This window comes from Zalophus californianus, chromosome 9 (assembly GCF_009762305.2).
Source record: "Zalophus californianus isolate mZalCal1 chromosome 9, mZalCal1.pri.v2, whole genome shotgun sequence".
Classification (NCBI taxonomy): Eukaryota; Metazoa; Chordata; class Mammalia; order Carnivora; family Otariidae; genus Zalophus; species Zalophus californianus.
Window position 1 is genome coordinate 57,206,480 of NC_045603.1, and position 18,632 is coordinate 57,225,111.

The 18,632-nt window shown below is 39.2% G+C and overlaps 1 protein-coding gene across 4 annotated transcripts in view; it reads left to right on the forward strand.

Annotated features, from left to right (window-relative positions):
• Positions 1–18,632, forward strand: part of R3HDM2 (R3H domain containing 2) — a 157,946-nt gene that overhangs the window by 24,003 nt on the left and 115,311 nt on the right. For 2 of the 4 annotated variants that reach the window (XM_027592282.1, XM_027592292.1), the window contains exon 2: positions 16,618–16,680. The exons of 1 other annotated variant lie outside the window; for it this stretch is intronic. The gene's annotated coding sequence lies outside the window, so the exon portion shown is untranslated. Of the gene's footprint in view, positions 1–16,612; positions 16,681–18,632 lie in introns of all 4 variants that reach the window. One more of the 4 variants, XM_027592283.1, reaches the window with a different exon arrangement.

An 18,632-nucleotide genomic window follows, 5' to 3' on the forward strand; every position in this document is an offset into this window, starting at 1 on the left:
GGGGTGCATGTACCCCTTTGGATCACTACATTTGTATCTTTGGGGTAAATACCCAGTAGTGCAATTGCTGGGTTATAGGGTAGCTCTATTTTCAACTTTTTGAGGAACCTCCATACTGTTTTGGAGAAAGAAAAGAAAAAAATCATCCTGCTACCTCCTTCATAACATTTTGTCTCAATAAATGGTAAATTCTTTGAGGGCAGCTCATTTCCCCAAGGAACAAGGTCCCTCACTTCTAGAATTCATCTGTGGAAGCCCCAGCAGGAAGGGAGGGGGAAAACACACGGGCTTAATTCAACAAGAGTTAATATATGGATTTGTGAGTGGCTGCACCAGCTTGCATTCCCACCAACAGTGTAGGAGGGTTCTCCTTTCTCCACATCCTCGCCAACATCTGTCATTTCCTGACTTGTTAATTTTAGCCATTCTGACTGGTGTGAGGTGGTATCTCATTGAGGTTTTGATTTGTATTTCCCTGATGCCGAGTGATGTTGAACACTTTTTCTTTCATGTGTCTGTTGGCCATTTGTATGTCTTCTTTGCAGAAATGTCTGTTCATGTCTTCTGATTCGTGGGCTATTTTGAGGAGAAACTAATTCCATGTATGTTTAACTGTACATGAAATGTGAAAATCTGTCGATGGAGTTGGTAGGACTTCAATACAAGAAATAGGAAATAAAAGGAATGGTTATTTTAAGTAACTATTTTAAAATATAAGTTAAAATAGAGTAAGATTTTACATATAGAGTGAATATGATGTGTTTACTACCTGGTTTGGCAATTGGAAATCTAGGTCTTTGTTGCTACTATAGTAAGACATTTTAAGGATGCTGGGAAATTGCCAATAAAATTATTATAAACCAAGAAAAATCCATACAAATGGAATGTATGTTTTTTTCTGACCCTAGGTTTATACAAATGGCGAAATATAAAAAAATTGACAACAAATCCATATATTGCTTTTGTTGAATTAAGCCTGTGTGCTTTTTTCCCTCTCCCTTGCTGCTGGGGCTTCCATAGATGAATTCCAGATGTGAGGGATCTTGTTCCTTGGGGAAATGAGCTGCCCCCAAAGAATTTACTATTTATTGAGACAAAATGTTACGAAGGAGGTAGCAGAATGGTTTTTCTTTTTCTTTTTCTTTTCTTTTCTTTTCCTCTTTCCTTCTTTCTTTCTTTCAAGATTTTATTTATCTATTTGAGAGAGAGAGGTTGAGCATGAGCAGGGGGGAGGGACAGAGAGAGAGGGAGAAGCAGGCTCCCAGCTGAGCAGGGAGCTCCATGTAGGGCTCAATCCCAGGACCCTGGGATCATGACCTAAGCTGGAGGAAGATCCCCCACTGACTGAGCCACCCAGGCACCCTGGTTTTTATTTTCTTTTTGCTTATATCTATCTATCTATCTATCTTTAAGATTTTACTTATTTATTTGACAGTGAGAGAGAGCGGAGGTGGGGGGTAGAGGGAAAAGCAGACTCCCTGCCAAGCAGGGAGCTGGATGTGGGGCTTGTTGCGGGGCTCAATTCCAGGACCCTGGGATCATGACTTGAGCCGAAGGCAGACACTTAACTGACTGAGCCACCCAGGTGTCCTTGCTTATCTCTATTTTAAAAAGAACATGGATTTCTTTTATAATTAGAGGGAAAATCAGTTATTTAAAAACATTTATTAAAATGATAAAGGTGCTGTAGGGGCACCTGGGTGGCTCAGATGGTTAAGCGTCTGCCTTCAGCTCAGGTCATGTACCCAGGGTGCTGGGATCGAGCCCCACATCGAACTTCCTGCTGAGCAGGGAGCCTGCTTCTCCCTCTCCCTCTGCCTGCTGCTTCCCCTGCTGTACACACACTCTCTCTCTCAAAAATAAATTAAATCTTTAAAAAACAAAAACGATAAAGGGGCTGTAAATCAACTCAAAACTTGTAAGTACTCCAATAGATTTATTTTCTAGCACTCGATTAGTCTCCAGTTAGGTAGTGAGTTGTTTCCTGGGCTTTGAGACTATTTTTGGGGGTAAGCTCTCTTTTTATATTGCAGCTGAAGTTTCACTAAATAACTTAAGCATATTTAACCAGTCACTTAACTAAGAAAATTTGTATTTAAACCTAGTAATATATAGCCACTGGGTGGCTCAGTTGGTTAAGTGTTTGCCTTCTGCTCAGCTCATGATTCCAGGGTCCTGGGATTGCCTTGAGTTGGGCTCCCCCTGGGGGGGGGGGCGGAGTCTGCTTATCCCTCTTCCTCTGCCCCTCCTCCCCACTCGTGCTCTCTTTCTCTTGCTCGCCGCGCTCTCTTTCTCAAATAAATATATAAAATCTTTAAGAAAAAAAAAACCCTGGTAATATATAATTCTGTTTCTTTGAAAGAATGTAAATATATGCCCATTTGAATTCTGGGAGGAAAAGCTTGTGCTTATTAGCTTGCCTAAACTTGCTAGAAACAGCATTTTGATGTTACAAAAGGGATCCCTGTAAAATTTGAAGAAAGTATTACGTGCTTTTACTAGAATAAAAACTTAATTTTACCACAAAGTGGCCCTTAGGTTGACAAAGAAGAATATTACATTTTTCCATAGGTCCTAGGGTTTTCCAGAGACAACTTGAGTGTCACATAAGGTACTTAGGAATATTAGAATGTTCAGCGTCATTCTAGGGCTGTGGAATCTAAAATTTTTGTGTGTGTTAAAGGACCTTACTGGCTGGCTGTGGAGATAAAACATGAACATTTGATGATCAAAACAACAATAGATATCATGGATTAGATTCTGTAATATAAAACAGAATGCAGTATAATTTAGTTGAGTCTACTTGTTTAGTACAAAGAAACACAAAAGGGAAGAGAGAAACCAATATAGAAAGGTAGGGAAAGAGGTAGGTATTGAACTGGACTTTAGTAGAAGGTTACTCTCCAAATTTCATTTCACTGCTTGTAGTTCAAATATATATATATTTTGTTTTTGGGATTTGCCTTTTATTCTTTATTTAAAAAATTTTTTTAAAAAGATGATTTATTTGAGGGGTGCCTGGGTGGCTCAGTTGGTTAAGCATCTGCCTTCGGCTTAGGTCATGATCTCAAGGGCCTGGGATTGAGCCCTGCATCCAGCTCCATGCTCAGTGGGGAGCCTGCTTCTCCCTCTTCCTTTGCCTCTCCCCCTGCTTGTGCACACTCTCTTTCTCTCTCTCAAATAAATAAAATCTTTAAAAAGATTTATTTGAGAGAGAGTGGGAGGGAAGGGCAGAGGGAGAGAATCCTTAAGCAGACTCCCCACTAAGTGTAGAGCCCGATGATGGGCTCAATCCCGCAACCCTTGACCTGAGCTGAAAGCAAGAGTTAGATGTTTAACTGACTGAGCCACCCAGGCGCCCTGAAATTTGCTTTCTAAAAAACTTTATTATGAAAAATTCCAAACATCCAAAAGCAGTGGGAATAGTAAAATGAACCCCCATATACAGTTATCAGCTTATTGCTAACATGGTTTCATCTATGCTCCTACCAGCCCCCCTTCCTGATTGTTTTGAATCAAATCTGTGACATTATTTCATCCATAAATATTTCAGTATATATTTCTAAAAAATAGGGACTTTTATTTTATTTTATTTATTTATTTTTTTAAAGAGTGAGAGCACGGGGGGAGGGGGAGCGGCGGGGAGGGAGAATCAGAGTCCCCGCTGAGCAGAGAGCCCAACGCGGGGCTCGATCCCAGGACGCCAGGACCATGACCTGAGCCGAAAGCAGTTGCCCAACCAACTGAGCCACCCAGGTGCCCCCCAAAATAGGGACTTTTTAAAAACATAATACCAATACTATTTGTACATCTACAATAACAGTAATTTCTTAATATATAAATATCTGGTGTTCATATTTCCTTGATCATAAGTTTTTAAAACAGACGATATGTTTAAAACAGTATTCAAATTAAAAAAAATAGGATCCAAATAAAGTCTATACCTTGTAGTTGGTCAGTGTATTTTTAGAGTCTCTCTCTTTTTTTTTTAAGATTTTATTTATTTGACAGAGAGAGCGAGAGAGCACAAGCAGGGGGAGCAGCAGAGGGAGGAGAAGCAGGCTCTCTGCTGAGCAGGGAGCCTGATGCGGGACTCGATCCTAGGACCCTGGGATTATGACCTGAGTCGAAGCAGATGCTTGACCATCTGAGCCACCCAGGAGCCCGTATTTTTAGAGTCTCTTAATCTAAAAGACCCCCCCTTTTTTTTCTTTGCAGTTTATTTATTGAAGGACTGGGTCATCTGTGCATTAGTTTCCCACAGATGGATTTGGTGATTAACATCATACTAGTGTCATTTAACATGTTTCTCTCTCCTCTGTATTTCCTTCAAATTGGCAGTTACATCTAGAGACTTGACCAGATTTAGATTCATTGTTTTGGCTAGAATACTTTATAGTGCGCTTCTATTAGGAGGAGGTGTGTGATGTCTTTTAGTCTTCATTTTTATGATGTCAGCAGCCATTGATGATCATTGTTTATATTCCCTTTACTTCATTGAACTTCATTAGGGGGTTTTAAATAGTGATACTCAAATTCTATCATTTCTTAATTTATTTTAGCTGGAATGTTTTTATAAAGTGATATCCTCTCCATCACCTGTTTGGTTACTGTGAGGTACATCTTGCACAGGAAAGGTGAGACAAATGCTTGAGTCTTTCTTTTTTTTTTTTTTTAAGATTTTATTTATTTATTTGACAGAGAGAGAGACAGCGAGAGCAGGAACACAAGCAGGGGGAGTGGGAGAGGGAGAAGCAGGCTTCCCACTGAGCAGGGAGCCCGATGAGGAACTCGATCCCAGGACTCCGGGATCATGACCCTAGCCGAAGGCAGATGCTTAACGACTGAGCCACCCAGGCGCCCGAGTCTTTCTTTTAATTAACATTACTGTTTTCAAAATAATGACTTTGTTCACTAACATCCTGCAAAGGTGATTGATGAGTGTTTTTTTTAATTGTCATTATAAACTGCAATTTAAGCCTGTTTATGTGTTTCAGCAATTACAGTTTTATCTGTATTGATGTTTCATTGATTGCTTCGTCTTGGCAAATGGGAGCTTCTTCAGGTTGGCTCTAGCCTTTTTTTTTTTTTTTTTGACTCTAGTGTCTTTTTGATGTGATCCCTTACCTATGATAGCTTCTTTGTTTTGTGGAAATGAAGTTTGGAGACTACTCTGTGTGTAAGAGGTACTAATTGCTTAGTGGGTTTGTCCTTGTTTTTTCTGTTTTCAGTGAACAACGCTAGGAAATAAGGTGGCTTTTTTTTTTAAGAAAGTGTATCACAAGTTCATATCAATATTTCCAATTCAAAGTCAGAACTATAGGTTGTTTTTTTTTAAGATTTTATTTATTTATTTGACAGAGAGAGACACAGCAAGAGAGGGAACACAAGCAGAGGGAGCAGGAGAGGGAGAAGCAGGCTTCCTGCAAAGCAGGGAGCCCGATGCGGGGCTCGATCCCAGGACCCTGGGATCATGACCTGAGCCGAAGGCAGACGCTTAACTGACTGAGCCACCCAGGTGCCCCAAAACGATAGGTTTTTTAATATAATGTCTTCACTCTTGACATTTTTCAAATTACAAAAGTAATACGTACTCATTGTAAGAAATTTAAATAATTCAGAAGTATATGAGATAAAAGATGAAGATCCTTACCTTACCCCCAAATCACTAGTTAACCACTTAACACATTAATTCAAAGGCTTCATAGTGGGTATCTTTTATTTTTATGTCAATTATAGTTACCTGGTTTAGGCAGCATTGAACATACAGTTAAAAATTAGGAGTCGATATTTTTTGAGGCTAGAGGAAAAAAAGATAAGTTATTCCTTCTGTGAAATGAAGATTTTTACATATTTTTAGATTTACTTTTTAAATTGGTATTACATTTACATGGCTCAAAATTCTAAGGATAGAAAAAAGCAGAATGAAGATTTCTTCTTGCTTCTATAACCCAAACTAGTCAGTTCCTCTTTTCAGAGGCAACTATTATTACCAGTTTATTACCAGTTTTTGTGCATTCTGTGTTCTTTTTTTTAAATTTAATTTTAAAAATTTTAAAAGATTTTATTTATTTATTTGAGAGAGAGAGCACGAGCCAGGGGAGGAGCAGAGGGAGAGAGAGAAGCAGATGCCCCACTGGGCAGGGAGCCCTATGCGGGGCTTGATCCCAGGACCCTGAGATCATGACCTGAGCCAAAGGCAGATGCTTAACCAACTGAGCCACCCAGGTGCCCCACATCCTATCTTCTTATAAGCATATATGTAAATACGTATATATATTCTGTTTCCCCCATTTTACTAAAATGGTTCTATGTCTTGCTTTTTTTACTTAGCAGTATAATCTATAAGTACAAGAATTTCCTTATTCTTGTGTATGTCTAAAGAGTATTACAGGATATGTTTGTACTGCTTATTTTATCATTCTCCTATTAAAGAGAATTTTGATTTTTTTCCCAGTCTTTTGCAGTTACAAAGAGTGCTTCATGAATAACCTTGTACATATGTCATTTTCCATATTTGGAATAATAAACTATTAAGGTAAATTGCTAAAAATGTATACTTTTGTAATTTTTAAACAGTGTAAAATTGCCTTCTAAAAATATAGGCATTAAAAAAGTAAGAATATAGGCAGTTTACTTTTTTTTTAAAAGATTTTATTTATTTACTTGACAGAGAGCAAGAACGTATAAGCAGGGGGAGTGGCAGGCAGAGGGAGAAGGAGAGGGAGTAGCAGGGAGCCCGATGCAGGGCGCTAGCCCAGGACCCTGAGGTCAGGACCCGAGCTGAAGGCAGCTGCTTAACCAACTGAGCCACCCAGGTGTCCCTGGCAGTTTACATTTCTACTAGCAATTGATTCCAGATTTGAGACAGAAGATTTGGTTATGGTGGCTATATACAAAATAACCAATTTGAAATTTTTTTATCCATGCATATTTATAGTGGAGCACTTGGCATAGGCATCAAATTACGTTTTAGCCTTCTTGTAACACACCACTAATTGAGTGCCAATGAAAGAGTGTAGTCTTTGCTCTCCACTATATGCAAATATAGCAGGTTAACTTTACCTAAGTTCTAAGGGCCTTGAAGCACGAGAGGGCCAGGGGAAATTCTAAATTAGCAAACTTTTTGGTCTCTGACCTCTCAATTCTTTGAAAAATTATTATAGACGCCAAAGAACTTTTATTTATGTGGGTTATATCTGCCAGTATTTACTGTATTGGAAGTCAAAACTAGGAAAATATTTAAATATTTATTAATTCATTAAAATAATAGTAAGTTCCTTACATATTACTATATGTAACTATTTATTTATTTATTTATAAAAGATTTTATATATTTATTTGACAGAGAGAGGGAACACAAGCAGGGGGAGTGGGAGAGGGAGAAGCAGGCTTCCCACTGAGCAGGGTGCCCCATGCATGGCTCAATCCCAGGACCCTGGGATCATGACCTGAGCCGAAGGCAGATGCCCAATGACTGAGCCACCCAGGCGCCCCTGTAACACATTTTTAAAAATTTTTTTATTGTTATGTTAATCACCATATATTACATCATTAGTTTTTGATGTAGTGTTCCATGATTCATTGTGCATAACACCCAGTGCTCCATGCAGAATGTGCCCTCTTTAATACCCATCACCAGGCTAACCCATCCCCCTACCCTCCTCCCCTCTAGAACCCTCAGTTTGTTTTTCAGAGTCCATCGTCTCTCATGGTTCGTCTCCTCCTCTGACTTACTCCCCTTCATTCTTCCCCTCCTGCTATCTTCTTCTTTTTCTTTTTCTTAACATATGTTGCATTATTTGTTTCAGAAGTACAGATCTGTGATTCAACAGTCTTGCACAATTCACAGCGCTCACCATAGCACATACCCTACCCAATGTCTATCACCCAGTCACCCCACCCTGTAACACATTTTTTAAATGAAAAAACTTTTTTTTTTTTTAAGATTTTACCTATTTATTTGACAGAGAGAGTACAAGTAGGCAGAACAGTAGGCAGAGGGAGAGAGAGAAGCAGGTTCCCTGCTGAGCAGAGAGCCTGATGTGGGATTTGATCCCAGGACCCTGGGATCATGACTGGAGCCGAAGGCAGACGCTTAAGCAACTGAGCCACCTAGGTGCCCTGGAAAATGTTTTTAAAACAAAAGATTTAGTGAGAAGGATGGACATGGTTTTACATTTTTGCAAATCTCTTTAATGTCTGGCTTAACAGAAAATAGCTGCGTTCTCATCTGCATCAGCATTCAGTCTGTTGCAATGTGTCATTTTCGTTCAAGTATTTTTTTTAAAAGATTTATTTATTTATTTTGAGAGACTGAGAGAGAGAGAGAGAGCACATAAGAGGGGAGGGTCAGAGGGAGAAGCAGACTCCCCGCCAAGCAGGGAGCCCGATGCGGGACTCGATCCTGGGACTCCAGGATCATGACCTGAGCCAAAGGCAGTCGCTTAACCAACTGAGCCATCCAGGTGCCCTTCGTTCAAGTATTTGAAAAAAAAATCCAGCCTCAGAGATATGTAGTTGGAAAATAGAGAAGTATTTTAATAACTTTGGGTAATTGGATATTCTTTGATACTATACCCGAACTCAACATGTGGTAGTTCCTTAAAGATTAGTTGCAGTGTAGAATCTGAAGCCATATAAATGAACTTTTGCACTTAGTGACATTAAAATTCATTTATTTTGTACATTGAATGGATCTTTTATCCATGTGTGATTTTTGAATTATCATGAATTGGTCAGTTGGAAAATATTGGTCACCAAGTAATGCAGATCTTCCAGATGTTTGACACAGTTCATTATACAAGTAAAAAAACAACACTCATGAATATCACTCATTTCATCAGAAAAGCTTTAAGTATTAAGAAGTTTTCAAGCTCAGAGAAGATACACTTTTTCAAAATTTTGATTTTAGCTGAAAAGCTTGAATTTTATCACTGACAACAAATACTATCACTTATTTTCTTTGAAGGAACAGGCTCACTTTGTTCATTTTTGTGCAGAACATTGCCACATAACCATAATTTGCCTGTTATTTGCTTACTCAGGAAGTAGTAGTATCCCATGAAAAAAGTAGCTAGTTTAGCTTGCAGCTCAGTTGCTTTTCCTTGAGACAATTATTGTACTTTGATATGCTGCAGAACTGGTTTATACTTCCCATTTTGCCATTACTATTATTAAAAAGACATGTACTCAAGAGTGGAATTTAATAAAATTATTAATTTTTACTGCTTTATCAAGGATATTTACAAGTAAAATTTTTCTTTTTTAAGCTACAGGTGTGGGCTGGTGAAGAATATGATAGTACTAGTACTAGTACAGTTTGATACCCCTGCCTTGATTTATGCTAAGAGTGGCAATTATACCTACCATTTCACCATGGTGAAAAAGGCAGATAACATCTTAGTGTTATCATAATAAATAAGATCTTGTTGTGAAAATAGTGGACCTCTTAGACCTCTTGGGACCATACTTCGAGAACTGCTGTTCTAGGTAGAACATGCATTACTTAGCCAGAGATACTGAGGTGAGAAAAAAGCATAGCTTTCTAGGTCAACTACAGATACTTTGTTATGGAACTCGGGATATATGGAGAGAAAGAAAAAAGGTAGTCAGGGGCCAGATCATAAAGGAACATAAGTATCCTGCTAAAGAGTGCTGAATTTATCCTATAAGAAATGGAGAGTCTTTGAAGGATTTTAAGAAGGGGAGTGTGTGTATGGTAGGGGTGTGGGTGGATTATGCCATCATATTTGTATTTTTTAAAGATTACCCTTATCATAGTGTGTTTTGCCTAAGGAGGCCAGTGGAAAATGATGATGTTTTAAACTAAGGCACTGACTTGGTCATGGAGCCACAGAAGGCCAGGCTGTCCAAACCAGTGCAGGGGTTAGAATGTGCCCTTCCTAAAGCAGAACTAAGCCTAGCAGCATCTGTTGGTTGGCTGGATGATCAGGTGCACAACCAGCTGCATCCATCATCATGTCAGTTATAAGCTATCACTTCAAATACGCTTATATCCGCAGAATCACTAATCTGATTTCTATTACCATAGATTAGTTTTCATCTGTTTTTGAATTTCATGTTAATAGAGTCATACAGTATATACTATTGTGTCTTTTTTGCTCAACATTGTCTTTGAGATTCATGAATGTAGTTGCATATGGCAGTGGTTTGTTCTTTATTATTGGTAGGTAATATTCATTTTCTGATTGTACCATACGTTTTCCATTGAGTTGTTTATAGTTTGGGACTGTTAGGAATAATACTGTTGTGAACACTTTATACATGTCTTTTCATAGATGTAAGCACTCTGGTTATATGTCCAGGAATGGAATTGCTAGTTCATGGGATAGAAGTATAAGTACTACCAGTTTTCCAAAGTGGTTATATTAATTTATTCTCTTGCCAGCAGTGTATGAGAGTTCTGGTTGTGCTGTGTCTTTGACCATACTTAGTACTGTCAGTCCTTTTAATTGTAGCTGTTGGGGATGTAGTGATGTCTTTTTGTGGTTTTAATTTGCATTTCCCTGATGACCACTGATGTGGAGTGTCTTTATGTGCATATTGGTCTTTCAAGGATGTTCTTTTGGGAAGTGCTTTCAACTTTTTTTTTAAGATTTTGTTTATTTATTTTTTTAAGATTTTATTTGTTTTTTTGACAGAGACACAGCGAGAGAGAGAACACAAACGGGGAGTGGGAGAGGGAGAAGCAGACCTCCCGCCGAGCAGGGAGCCCGATGCGGGGCTCGATCCCAGGAGCCTGGGATCGACCTGAGCCGAAGGCAGACGCTTAACGACTGAGCCACCCAGGCGCCCCATGATTTTGTTTATTTTTATTTAAGAGAGTGAGGGGGGGTAGAGAGAACAAGTGGGGTGGGGGGAGGAGCAGAGAGAGAGGGAGAAGCAGGCTCCCCGCTGAGCAGGGAGCCCAGTGCGAGACTTCATCCCCAGATTCCAGGATCACGACCTAAGCAGAAGGCAGACACTCAACCGGCTGAGCCACCCAGGCACCCCAGTGCTTTCAGTTCTTGTCCATTTAAAAAATTGTGCTGTTTGTCTTTTTCTTACTGATTTGTAGAATTTTTTTTGTATATCTTATATATGAGTTCTTTGTGGGATACATATATTTGCACATATCTTCTGCAGCTGTTTACATGTGGGATACATGCTGGAACAAATTTATTAATGAGTGTTTTGCTGGGATTCTGGGATATATGTCTGATCTATGAAGAGTGGTTATATGTATTATTTAGAGATTCTAGTTTCCTTACATGATGGGAATGCACATGCTCCTTTTGAGTGTGTCAGTATTGATGTTTTGAATTAGTCTCAGCTGATTGCGGGTATTTCTGTTACCTATTGTTGTCAACCAAACTACTCCAAGTCTTAGTGGCTTAAAACAACTGTTTATTAGGGTGCCTGGGTGGCTCTGTCAGTTAAGCGTCTGCCTTTGGCTCAGGTCGTGATCCCAGGGTCCCGGGATCGAGCCCCGCATAGGGATCCCTGCTCAGCAGGGAGTGTCTGCTTCTCCCTCTCCCTCTGCCTGCCTCTCCCCCTGCTTGTGCTCTCTCTCTCTCAAATAAATAAATAAAATCTTAAAACAAAAACAAAAACAAAAAACCTCAAGTGTTTATTTGCTTATGATTAAGTGGGCTGGCAATTTGGGCAGGGCCCATCTGGCTTGCCTCTATTGCACATGGAATTTGCTGGGCTTACTCATGTGTTTGTGGTCAGTTGGCAGGTTAGCCAGGGGCTGGTTGTACCTGGGTAGCCTCACTCCAGTGTTGTCTATCATTAGGCTGGAGCTGTCATCCAGGGTACGGTGGCCTCTCCTGCAGTCTTTCTTGGCTACCTTGCATGGTGACTAGGTCCCAAGAGAGTGAGAGTGAAAGTTACAAGGTTTCTTAAGGCCTGGGCTCAGAAATTGCACAGTGTCATTCTTGCCACATTCTGTCGGACAAAACAAGTCACAAGGCCAGCTCAGATTCAAAGGGTAAGGAGGAAATGAACTCCACTTTTTGATGGGAATTGCTGCAGATAATCTGTGGCCATGTTTGATCTACAACATTGGGCATTCATTGTTCCTCCTTGTTCCTTTCTTTCTTTCTCCTTTTCTCTCTCTTCCTCCTTTCCTTCCATTGCTCCTTTTAAATGAATTGGATAGTTTGTGGGTTTTTTTTTTAATTATTATTGCCCTTTCTTCTTGAAGTTTATGTCAAAACAAAGCTTACTTAAAGGATGTCGTCTGTGATTACTTGGTGTGGCCAAGGACCAGACATTTTCAGGTCCTGACTTTGTGACTGTTTTCCAAATCACCATAATAATACCAAACATCTCTTAATGATGAAAAGATTAGTTTCTTCCCCAGGTGATTTTGATCTTTTTTCTTTTTATCCTTTTTTTAAAAATTGGTAAGACCTGAATGTTAACACTGGTCCTTTTATGAGCTTTATTCCCATCTCTTCCATGCCTTGTTAGCCATCTAGAGTCACTTATATGAGCCTGAAATGACAACTTTTTTTCTGAGGTCTCAGTGAAGTCAGGAAAGGAAAGGCTGTACAGCAAGAGAACAGGTCTGGACTGCAGTTGTCTTGAGGAGACAGTGTTTTTATATGTGAAATAAACAAGAATCTTGGGCAAGGTGCAGATGTCAGTGACCTGTCAGCCCATCAGGATGAATCAGCTGAAGTCCTAGATGAGGTGACAATGTCAGCACAATGAGCCCCTTACCCTAAATTTATTGGGCCTCTCATTAAGGTAGCTGTCATAGCCCTTATTTTAGAGAAAAGTCAGAGTCATTGTTCAAGATTCACCTGACTTTAAACATTATTAATTTTGAGGGGGAAGGTCACTTTCAGTGTAAGAGTACTATTGGAAGTGACATGTGGCTGGTTTGCAGATTACAGCCATTTTGGTGTGTCCAAGTGTTACAGTTGTTGGGATCTTTAAAACTTGCCTCCAGGTAACTGGAGGCTATTTATTCTGCTTTTCCAAGTAAGTTTAATTAATTGTCTTGGGTCCCAGACAAGTAGATTTGTTAACTGTAGTTTCTGATTTATCTGTTGCCCAAACCTGTGATAATTTGATGGGAATAGGAACTCTCGAGGTGGCATTTTATTGCAAAAGATGGATGTTGGCTGCTAAATGCAGCTGATTAGAAGGCTGGGGCACAGTATCTGTTTTCCTGGTGACAGGATCATTATTAAGGCTTTATAGAACACACCACCAGTCAGATGGCTGAACTGAATCTTCCTACTCTTGTGAGGTTATCTTCAAGGCGTTTGGAGTACTTCACAGAACTCTTTATCAACTGTGTTCTCTTGAAGGCGTTTGCACCTTGTATCAGTTTAACCTGGTTGTTCTGGGTTGCGAGGCACTCCTTAGTACAGTGCTGGTAACCAGATCTTTGTCAATTGCTGCTGCCTGAGAACCTTGGGTTTGGGTCTCACAGACCGCAGAGAACAGTGTTGCCAGATAAGATTGCCATCTTATTTTCTGAGTGCAGATTTTGTCTTCAGAGAAAGCACGGGAGCTGAGAATACAAGGCAGTTTGTTAGAATGAAGACAAGAACACAGGGTTTTGACGGCTTGGCCATCCTATTGACTGTACAAATAAGTTTATTTTTAAAAAAAATTTATTTGAGTGAGAGAGAGATCATGAGCAGGGGGGAAGGTCAGAGGGAGAAGCGGACTCCCCCCTGCTGAGCCGGGAGCCCGATGTGGGACTCGATCCCAGAACCCCAGGATCATGACCTGTGCCGAAGGCAGACCCTTAAATGACTGAGCCACCCAGGCACCCTGGCTGTACAAATAAGTTTAAAAAAATTTTTTAAAAAACCAAAGTTTACCTCAGAGGTATTATTTAGCTTTGTAAATTTTATTTTTTATTTTTTTTTATTGTTATGTTAATCACCATATATTACATCATTAGTTTTTGGAGCTTTGTAAATTAATCAGACAGTTAGAAAACTGTTACACTGCTTATGTGTCAGGCACTATTTCACATTGGAGGTACAGATAAGAACAAGACATACGAGATTTCATTTGAAAAGATAGACAATTTGCAAATAAATAATTACAGATTATGGTGAGTAGTATGAAGAAAATAGATGTGGTGATGTGACAGAGTAAGGGAGAGGGGGATAGTCAGATGGGATGGTTAGGAAGACCTTTTTATAGTGGTGTGTGAACTGTTACTTAAAGGGAGGCAGAACCAGCATTTCCTGATGGGAGAAGAGTGTTCTGGCAGGAAGAACAACAAAACAAAGGCCTCATGGGGAGTATGTGGTTTGGTATGTTCAAGAATAGGCAGGGGCCAGGGCGCCTGGGTGGCTCAGTTGGTTAAATGACTGCCTCCGGCTCAGGTCATGATCCTGGAGTCCCGGGATCAAGTCCCACATCGGGCTTCCTGCTCAGCAGGGAGTCTGCTTCTCCCTCTCACCCTCTTCCCTCTCGTGCTTTCTATCTCTCATTCTCTCTCTCTCAAATAAATAAATAAAATCTTAAAAAAAAAAAAAAAGAATAGGCAGGGGCCAGATTTTGTAGGGCTCCGTAGACCTCACTTAGGATGTTGGAAAACCATTGGTAGAAAGAAGCTGGTTGATCAAGAAAGCTAAATAATCTGATTTACAGTTTTAAAAGATCACTCATGCTTCTTTGGGGAGAACGGATAGCAGAGTGCCCAGAGAGGAAGTAGAGAAATTAGTTATGAGGCTATAGCATTTTATTAGCAAACTACATGGGGGTTATGGAGGTTGGACGGCAGAAAGGAATTGAACTTCTTTCCGAAAGTATTCCACTTTTAATTTTGATAAAATTACAAATAGGGCCAGAAAACCATAACATCAGTAAGTCCTGGTGTGTGTTTTGAATTATGTTGCTCTTGATTCTCTAAGTCAGTGTTGGATAGAGAACTAACTCTTGGTATGGCAAGGCTCTCAGCATGAACTCACTATGCCCACTTAAAAATCAGGCACATCTGGGCACGGCTTGAGGGCCTGTGGGGAAAGGCAACTAGTAATTTCTTTGCATAGGGGAGAATAAGGCATTTCCTGGGGGGACAAAATCACCAGGCTGACAGTGTTTCAGGACCAAGGTTGGTGGTGAAAAGGGGAAGGGCGATATCCTGGCCATGCCTCCCAACCCTTACCAAACTCCCACACATCTCTAATGCCAAAACCCGAAGGTACAGGGGCTATAAAGAAACCAGAAGAGCTTTTTCATAGAAATCTTAGAATGATATCGGAAAGGCAGACTTTAGCAATGTGATAACTCATGGGATAGAGTTGTAAAACAAACTGAAGAGTTAGGGATACTCTTCACTTCAGCATAGGACACAGTGGGGCTTATTTTGGTATTTTGAGGGTTCCAAGAACACAGACTGGCTTGGCATATTAAGGGTTCTAGTGGTGGCATTCAGCCCGCAGAGTTCCTACTGTGGATTAAGCAGCAGCCACCTCTCAGAGTCCTGTAATAAGCAATGGCAATAATAATAATAATAACAAATATTGTAGTCAGAGAGGAGAGATACTAAATTATGTGCTTATAGTATTTATTTCTACTCACAGAAGAAAATTCTGTCTCTGGCTTCTTTATATTCTTCTCATCTACTGAGAGGGATTCCCTATCTGCTAGCTCAGTTTCTAGAATTGGCTTGTATAAAAGGATAATGGGTAGAAAACAGCTGAAGAATTTCAAGCAGTAAGACTGGATGATTAACTTATATTAGAAAGTGGACCAAGAACTGCTTATAAGAAGAGTGGATCATTAGAGGAGAAAGAGCCAAGTGAGCAGAGTGTTGTACTGTGAATTGAAAATAGGAATAGGTAGGGGCCCTTGGGTGGCTCAGTTGGTAGAGCATGCGACTTTTTTTTTTTTTTTTTAAAGATTTGATTTATTTATTAGAGAGAGAGAGTGAGTGCTAGCTGAGGGAGGGACAGAGGGACAGGGGGAGGCAGAGAATCTCAAGCTGACTCCTCACCCAGCCTGGAGCCTGGTGGTAGGACTTGATCCCAGGACCCCGAAACCATGACCTGAGTGGAAACCAAGAGTCGGTTGCTCAAACCAAGAGTCTGGTCAAACCACCCAGGCACCCCACAGCATGCAACTCTTGATCTTGTGGTCGTGAGTTCAAGGCCCCATGTTGGGCGTACAGTTTACTTAAAAAAATAATACAAATAAAAAAATAAAACTGTGCATTTAAGCAATGGATTTAAAAAAAAAGTAGGAATGGATATAGAGGGTTCAGGGCAGGTGTAGGGTTATGAGAAACATTGTGAGCAAAAGGAATTGGGAAAGAAGATATTAAGAAGCTGCTGTGGAGGGGCGCCTGGGTGGCTCAGTAGGTTAAGTGTCTGTCTTCGGCTCAGGTCATGATCTCTGGGTCCTGGGACTGAGCCCCAAGTTGGGCTCCCTGCTCAGTATGGAGTCTACTTCTCCCACTCCCCTGCTCATGTGTGCACTCTCTCTGTCTCTCAAATAAATAAATAAAATCTTAAAAAACAAAAAAAGCTGCTATGGATTTTGAAATGGATATTTTAATTTTCTTTGGGAGTCTCAATATATTAAGATTTAAATTGCTTTTAACTTTTTTTTTTTTTTTTTTTTTGAGGTTAGACTTGTTTCTTATATGTGATGCCATTCCAGCACTGGACTCATGGAGGCTGAACATTTATTCAGGTAATTATAGGTAACATTTATGGAGCACTTTCCGTGTGCTAGGCAACAAACTAAGTGCTATACCTGTATTCTCATTTAATTGTCACACAAACTTGTGAGGTTGGAAGTGTTATTGTACCCATTTAATAGATGAAGAAACTGAGACTAAAGTATATTAAGACTGAGTTCACCTGAATTAAGAAATAAAAAAGACTACTGCTATAGTCGAAGTGAGAGATGATGGTAGCTGATGTCATTAGATAATGTCATTCCTCACCTGTCATAAATACATGAATGTAAAGTGGTTTTGACTGAACTTCACCCTCATTTCCATAACTTTTCCCACTAGTGAATACATCATACTTTTTGTTTGTCTTTGAAACAATGGACATACTTTTTGGTAAAGAAAAATCTAATTTAGAGTTTTAACTTTAAAGCTTTTCTAAGTTTGAAGCAGTTTAAATTTATTTGAGTGAATATCTACAAAAGGTAAATAGATATTTACCTTACAAAATAGGTGTTTACTTTATCTTACAAAAGGTTAATAAGTATTAACAGGGAAATTCTTAAAAGATTATTAGTATGGATGATAGGACTCTTTTGTGTTGTTTTCATCACACTTGAAATACTGTTCACAGATGTTTTAGCTTTAAGGAACCTTACTAGGGCTTCTTGTAGGAGCTTTCTTGGTATGTCTGAATCTTTATTTACAGATCATACTAATGGTAGTACTTGCTAGAACTGAGAGGGTTTTTAGCACTACCCGAAAATCAGTCAAAAATGAAGATTCAGGATCTCTGAAATTATAATGTTGGTTAATAGAAGTATTTGTAAATTTACAGAAATTCAAATTTATATGCTACTGTGAGTGGTTCTCCATGTACAGTTTTGCCAGGTGTTGTTTGTATACTCATCAAGGTAAAATAAAACTGTTTTTATCACTCCCTTATCAGTTATTGAGTTGCCAGCATGAATACATTGCCCTATTTCCCCTTTCCCCATCTTTTTCAAAATAGATCTTGAGCTATAATTAACATACAGTAAACTGTACGTATTAAAAGTGTACAGTTTGTTAAGTTTTGACGTATGTGTTATTCACTCATGAAACTATTACCACAGTCAAGATAATAAAAATATCACCTCCACAAGTTTCCTTATCCCCATTTTTAATACTTCCCTCAACTTGTGATCCTAGGCAACCACTGATCAACTTTTGTCACTATAGAATGGTTTGCATTGTCTAGATTTTTATATAAATGGAATTGTAAAGTATATACTCTCACATTATTTTTTGTTTGTATGGGTATATACTTTTTTCCCCTTCTAAGTTAATGTCTTTTTTAAAAAATTGCGGTGAAATTCACATAACTTATAATTAACAGTTTTAGTGTATAGATCAGTGGTATTTAAGTGTATTTATGATGTTGTGCAACCACTAGTTCTCTCTAGTTTCAAAATTTTTTCGTCATTTTGTAAACCATACCATACTCATTAAATAATCACTCCCCATTCCCTAATTTGCTTTCTGTCTCTGTGGATTTGCCTCTTCTGGATATATCTTACAAAAAGAATTAGACAATATATGAACCTTTTGTGTCTGGCTTCTTTCATTTAGCGTAATATTTCAAGATTCATCCAAGTTGTAGCATGTATCAGTACTTTTATTCCTTTTTATGGCTGAATAATATTCCATTGTGTGGATCTATCACATTTAGCTTATCCATTCCTCAGTTGGTAGACATTTGGGTTGTTTCCACTTTTTGGGTACTATGAATAATGCTGCTGTGAACATTTTTTTATAAGTTTTTGTGTGGGTATATGTTTTCATTTCTTTGGAGTATATATCTAGGAGTGTAATTGCTGGATCATATGATAACTCTGTTGAACTTTTTGAAGAACTGTCAAACTGCTTCCATAGTGGCTGCATAATTTTACATTCCCACTAGCAATGTATGAAGGCCCCAATTTATCTA